Below are 6594 nucleotides of genomic sequence, written 5' to 3' on the forward strand. Positions count from 1 at the left end.
GTGCCAGCAAGGATGTGAAGAAACTGGAAAACTCATTCACTGCAAGCAGGAATGGAAAATGGAAAACCACTTGACAGTTTCTCGAAAAAATTAAGCATGGGGTTACCATATAACCTAGGAATTTCACTCCCCAGGATATATCCAAGAGAAATGAAAATATATGTCTGCACAAAAACACCTGTAAAAATGTTCATAGCAGCATTATTCATAATAGGAGAAAGGTGAAAACAACCCAAATGTCCATCAACCAATGAATGGATAACTAAAATGGGGTATATTATTCAGCAATAAAAAGGAGTGAAGTACTGATGCTTTTGAACTGTGGTGCTGGAGAAGACTCTTGAGAGTCCCTTGGACTGCAAGGAGATCCAACTAGTCCATTCTAAAGGAGATTGATCCTGGGTGTTCATTGGAAGGTTTGATGCTAAAGCTGAAACTCCAGTACTTTGGCCACCTCATGCAAAGAGTTGACTCACTGGAAAAGACTCTGATGCTGGGAAGGATTGGGGGCAGGAGGAGAAGGGGACGACAGAGAATGAGATGGCTGGATGGCATCACCGACTCGATGGACGTGAGTTTGGGTAAACTCCAGGAGTTGGTGATGGACAGGGAGGCCTGGCGTGCTGTGATTCATGGGGTCGCAAAGAGTCGGTCACGACTGAGTGACTGAACTGAACTGAACCGAACTGAAGTACTGATAAATGCTAAACAGGGATAAAACTTAAAAACAATATGCTAAGTGAAAGGAGCCAGACAGAAAAGGCAACAGATATATGATTTCATTTATATGAAATGGCCAGAATAAGGAAATCCTTTGAGATGGAAGGCAGGTTAGTGGTTGCCTGGGGGGCTGGGAAGGGAGTTTGTGGGGAATGGAGAGTGACTACCAACAGGTGTTCCTTGTTAGATGAAAATATCTTAAAATTGATTGTGGGGATGGTTGCATAATTATGTGAATATACTTAACAATGAGCTTTACACTTTAAAGAGGGGTCTTGTAGGGTATGTGAATTACATCATGATAAAATTGTTACCCTCAAAAAAGGGCTCAAGGTATCTTCCTGGTGCTTCAGGGTGTGACTCAGAAGAGATCTCACCAGGAAGATTGCCCTAGCCCAGTCTAGGCACATGGCTGCTCCCCACTTCAAAGGATGGGAGTAATCCGCCCACAGGCTCAGGGAAGGTTGGAGAACCGCTCCAGCCACAAATGCCATGGAAACGAAATGCTTCTAAGTGCTGGCTGCTCTGATTCCCTGTCCACAGGAGGCCGTAGGAGTTATAGAGCAGTTTTAGGCTCACAGTGGAACTGAATGGAAGGTATGGAGATTTCCTGTATCCCTCCTGCCCCGACACAAGACAAAAAGAGCCTCCCCCATTATCAACATCCCCCACCATGTGTTATAGTTACTGACGCAGCACAGTCACGCAGAGTCCGCAGTTTACATTAGAATTCACCCTTGGTGGCATACGTTCTATGTGCACGTGTGCTCAGTCATGTCCGACTTTTTGCAGGTTGCAACCCCATGGACTGTAGCCTGCTGGGACTAGCCCATCAGGCTCCTCTGTCTGTGGGATTTTCCAGGCAAGAACAGTGGAGTGGGTTGCCATTTCCTACTCCAGGGGGTCTTCCCAACCCAGGGATGGAATCACGTCTCTGGCATCTCCTGGATTGGCAGGTGGATCCTTTACCACTGTGCCACTTGGGAAGTCCCGTACATTCTATGAGTTTGGTCTAATTTATAGTGACATACATCAAATGTTATGTTTAGTATCATACAGAGCAGCTTCACTGTCTTAAAACCCTTCAACTATTCATCCCCTACATCCCCCCCAGAACCACAATGGGATGCTTTTAAGCAGAAGCTTAAAAAAAAATCCTTGGAAGTCCTCCTTGGCTCAGGAGGTCTAGGGCCTACTGTGTACAAAGCCATCACAGGGCCATTCAATGACCTACCTGTAGCTACAGAAAGACTAGCAGAAGCTATGAAATGACCACTGTTCTATTTTTTGGACAGTGTCTTTCTCTCTTTCCCTTGCACAAGGCAAATTCCAGGATTAGGGTGGGGCGTGTGTGGAACTTTAGATACATTTGCCCCTGTACCGTTATAGGGTTTCCTGGTGGTTCAGGCTGTAAAGAGTCTGCCTGCAATGCAGGAGTTCAGTTCAGTTCAGTTCAGCAGCTCAGCCGTGTCCGACTCTTTGCGACCGCAGGAATCGCAGCATGCCAGGCCTCCTAGTTCATCACCAACTCCTGGAGTTTACCCAAACTCATGTCCATCGGGTCAGTGATGCCATCCAGCCATCTCATCCTCTATTGTCCCCTTCTCCTCCTGCCCCCAATCCCTCCCAGCATCAGGGTCTTTTCCAATGAGTTAACTCTTTGCATGAGATGGCCAGAGTATTGGAGTTTCAGCTTCAGCAATGCTGGAGGCCCAGGTTCAATCCCTGGGTTGGGAAGATCCCCTGGAGAAGGGAATGACTACCCACTCCAGTATTCTTGCCTGGAGAATTCCACGGATGGAGAATCCTGGTGGGCTATAGTCCATGGGGTCACAGAAGTTGGACATGACTAACACTTTTACTTTTTTCACTGCATAGGAAAAGATCTAGCAGGATATAGCTAAACTGTTACTCATTACAATGAGTTGTGGGATTTGGTTTCAAAGGAGGGAAGTGGTGAGGAAGAGAACTTCCCTTTAACTTTACACAGATTGGACATTTGAAAAAAATTTACAATGAGCATGCATTACATGATATTTCAAATTTAAAAAGACAAAAAAATACCTTTCTTTACCGAAATGTTGGCAGAGTTTAACTGTGTGGAGAAATTAAAGATGATTTTATTCTTTTATTTGTGCTTTTCTTTTTTAGCCTGGAGTTTCAATAAGAAACATGTATTTATTACTTTAGCAAAAGTTATTTTTAACTGTCACTTAAAAAAAAAAGCAAAAGATAAACAGAGTCCAGTTGCCCTGGTTTCCATGGCCTCTCCACCCTTGCCTGCCTGGGCCTGGGTTTTGCATAGGAACTGTCCTCCCAGGCTCACCCTTAAGGCAGAACTCACCAGGGAAGCTGAGTCGGCACTTCTGCGGAGGCCTGCAGGGTGTCAGGCCTGCTCACTGGAGCAGACAAGCTCATGGCCTTGCTTCCACTGGATTTTTGTTCTGTTGAAGCAACTAGCATGAAGGTTCTGAGGCAGCTCTGAAAACATCTTTTCTCCCAGAAGACCTGATTTTTCCCTTATCTGGTCTGGGAGGTGCTGGATAAATGCTCACTTGAAGATCGGAGAGAGAGAGTGGGAAGGGCTAGGGTTGTGTTATGGAGTCCAAGTTCACACTGCTCACACACACACAGGCCAATAAATCGAGAGAGAAGGTTCTGGGCCAAGGAACAGCAACTTTATTTGGAAAGCCCGCAGGCAGAGAAGACGGTGGACGAGTGTTCCAAAGAACCACCTTACTCGAGTTAGAATTCAGGTTTCTTTTATCCTAAAAGAGGAGGCGGGGGATGGCTGGTTGTTCAATCTTCTTGGTGCCAGAATCCTTTGTTCTTGCAACTGCTCATGTGGGTCAGGTCACAAAGTTCCTGTAAACCTCCAACAGGACAAATGTTATTCTCTATTCTGCAACTTTCTCTTGCCATATGAATGGAAACATGTTATACCTTTAAAGAACAGAGCCTTGAGAAGGGGATATCCTGTATATTTCAGGTTGTAGGCAACAACCTTTTACAAAAGATGCAGAGCCATTGTGACTAAGCACAGGCGACAGAACACAAATAGAGCTAAAGGAATAGATTCAATATGGAGTCAGGTTTGTTCTTCACTGTTACAGTTGCTGCTAGCATAATGGTCCAACTACTGGAGAAGGCTTTGAGTCATTTGTTGGGGGATTACTCAAAGAGGGGCTTCCCTGGTGGCTCAGATAGTAAAGAATCTACCTGCAAGACAGGTAGACCTAGGTTGGGTCCCTAGGTCGGGAAGATCTCCCAGAGAAAGGAATGGCTACCCACTCTAGTATTCTTGCCTGGAGAATTCCATGCATGGACAGAGGAGCCTGGTGGGATACAGTCCATGGGGTCCCAAAGAGTAGGACACAACTGAGCAACTAACACATTCACTCACTTTACCCAAAGAGATCTCTGCTTCCTCCTTGTGGCCACACAAGGTAATCTTTCAGAAGAGTTGAACAAAATGAATTCTGGGTGGCAGGAACTGGAAGTTGATGTGTTATGCATTTGCTCTGAATTTACTGCATTTTATTTTCATAAGGAAAACCACCATTTTGGTTCCCAATATTTATTCAAGATCTTACACCAAATATTTCAGATAATTGAGTTTTGGTCCTCATCTCTCTCCTCTTCATTTTGATTAATCTGTAAGAAGCAATTTGTAACTTCGCTTTTAGCAACTAGACATAACCAAGCACGAAGATTATTCTTCAAATATTTTTTAGTGAGATATTTCAGATACCTTTTGGAAAAAGGCACAGTTACAATAATTTTGCTTTCTGTGCTTCTTCGATTGTTACAACCCCTCCACCAGGAGTCCCAGCTTTCCCATTCACTTTGATTCTCTCCTGAAAAAAACTACTCAAAATTGGCAGCACGGTTGATTCCATCTTCTCCAGGGTTGGTACAGTCCAAGGTAAACTTAGGACAGGACCTGATGCTTTTTTTGTTGACGCGCTTCCCCACAGGCTTTTTCACCGGCTCCATGGCGGCAGTAGAGGCAGGAAAGGCTACTGTGTTTTTAAAATCTCACAGAAAATAGACTTCTACGTGAAGAACACTGGATCTTGGAAGCGTCAGGAATGCTGGCTCTACTGGGGCAGCTAACACAAATTTTTTAGCCTCTCTGAGCCTCAGTTCCCCGCTCAGTAAATCAAAGTGGATACTCGTGATGACCGAGGGAGCCTACACAAGTCAATAATCTGTAAAAGCGTTCAGTGATATTCCTTCCTGGAATCACAGTGGCAAGTGCCAGGCCATGGGGCCGCCCAAGGCTGCAGAAGGACTAGAGTCCACAGGATGGGGAGCCAGCTGGTTCCCCGAAAACCGGGTTCCGCGCGGCCCCGAGCAAGCGCCAGTGCAGCACTGCCCCCACGTGGTCGTAGGCAGTATGTCGCCCTCACGGAAAACCAAACGCAAACACAGATGACGACTGACTGTTAACATCTTGGAACTCCTTTTTCTCCTTTTTAATGCTGCGTCCCGACTGTTTTTACTACTGCGGATAACGAGAGCACTCCGATTCCGAAGCCCGGAAGGAAGCCACGAGGTTAGTACGTGGAAACTGGCGCCGCAGACGCCAGGTTGATATCTGGCAAACATGGAGCAGTGGAAGCGGGGTTTGGAGAGGGCGAGGCGCCGCGTCACTGGACTAATATAGTACGTGCGGAAGACACTGAGAGCAGGGGGTAGCGTGGCCGAGTGGTCTAAGGCGCTGGATTTAGGCTCCAGTCATTTCGATGGCGTGGGTTCGAATCCCACCGCTGCCACACCTTACTGGTTCCACTTTTTTCAACTTCTGAATCATCCTGTCTCAGTTACTCTTCGCCTTTTTTTGTGCGTGTTTGTTTTTTAACCTTCTGACGCTCTTTTTTCTTTTTTAAAAATGGAATGAGGAAGGGACGGGGAAAAAAGGAAACTGCAGCTCGGGGCACCTCACTCCTTTAGCCTAATTAATACACAAACCCACCAGTCCTGCTACCGAAAAAAATAGCAAAACTTCTCCCTATTTTCATGGTAAAGCATCTGAGATACTTTAAGAAGCTCTCATCAGACTGTGCGCCTTTGATTTAAGGCTTCAAAGCCTGAGGCCCAGGGAGTGGGCCTCTTTACCTTCCAGCGACAGATTAGGTGGGGTGATTTTCATCAAGACTTCACTTAGGAAGGGCCCCTTTCTGGCCTCCTGTGGTCTGCAGAGAGCTCAGGCTGACTCCATAGATCCCTGTTGGTAGAAACTGTGTCAGGCGACCTTACGGAGGGTCTGGGGGCTCGAGATCCCCGCCCCAGCCGGGCTTATCAGCCTAGAGGTCTCAGCTTCATTGATCCACCTCCTACCTCGTTTTCGTGCTTGTTTATTTACTCATTCAACAACAATTTATGAAGGGCCTGCAATTAATAGTCCTGGCGTGGGCTTTCTAGGTGGCTCAGTGGTAAAGAATCTGCCTGCCAATGCAAGAGATGAAAGAGACACGGGTTCGATTCCTGGGTCGGGAAGATCCCCTGGCGAGGGAAATAGCAACCTGCTCCAGTATTAGTGCCTGGGACACTCCATGGACTCCTGGTCCCAAAAAGTGCTGGTCACAACTTAGCCATTAAATAACAACAACAAATGCTTAAAAAAATAAAAGGAATAGAGTCACAGATGTAGAAAACAAACTTACAATTATTAGAGGGGAAAGGGGGAGAGATGAATTGGGAGATTGAGATTGACATATGCATGCTGCTACATATAAAATAGATAATAAGGACCTACTGTATAGCACAAGAAACTCAGTATGCTAATGACTTATACAGGAAAAGAATCTTAAGAAGGGTGATATATGTACAGGTGTAACTAATTCACTTTGCTGCACACCTGAAAATAAC

At 45.8% G+C, this 6594-nt stretch overlaps 1 non-coding gene across 1 annotated transcript; it reads left to right on the forward strand.

Annotated features, from left to right (window-relative positions):
- The first annotated feature begins 5416 nt into the window (after positions 1-5416).
- On the forward strand, positions 5417-5498 carry TRNAL-UAG (transfer RNA leucine (anticodon UAG)). The gene has a single exon. It is a non-coding gene; the product is annotated as a tRNA-Leu (tRNA).
- The last annotated feature ends 1096 nt before the right edge of the window (positions 5499-6594 follow it).

The sequence above is a fragment of the Moschus berezovskii genome, chromosome 27 (genome assembly GCF_049115385.1).
Source record: "Moschus berezovskii isolate FMDL1 chromosome 27, NW_MosBer_1.0, whole genome shotgun sequence".
NCBI lineage: Eukaryota > Metazoa > Chordata > Mammalia > Artiodactyla > Moschidae > Moschus > Moschus berezovskii.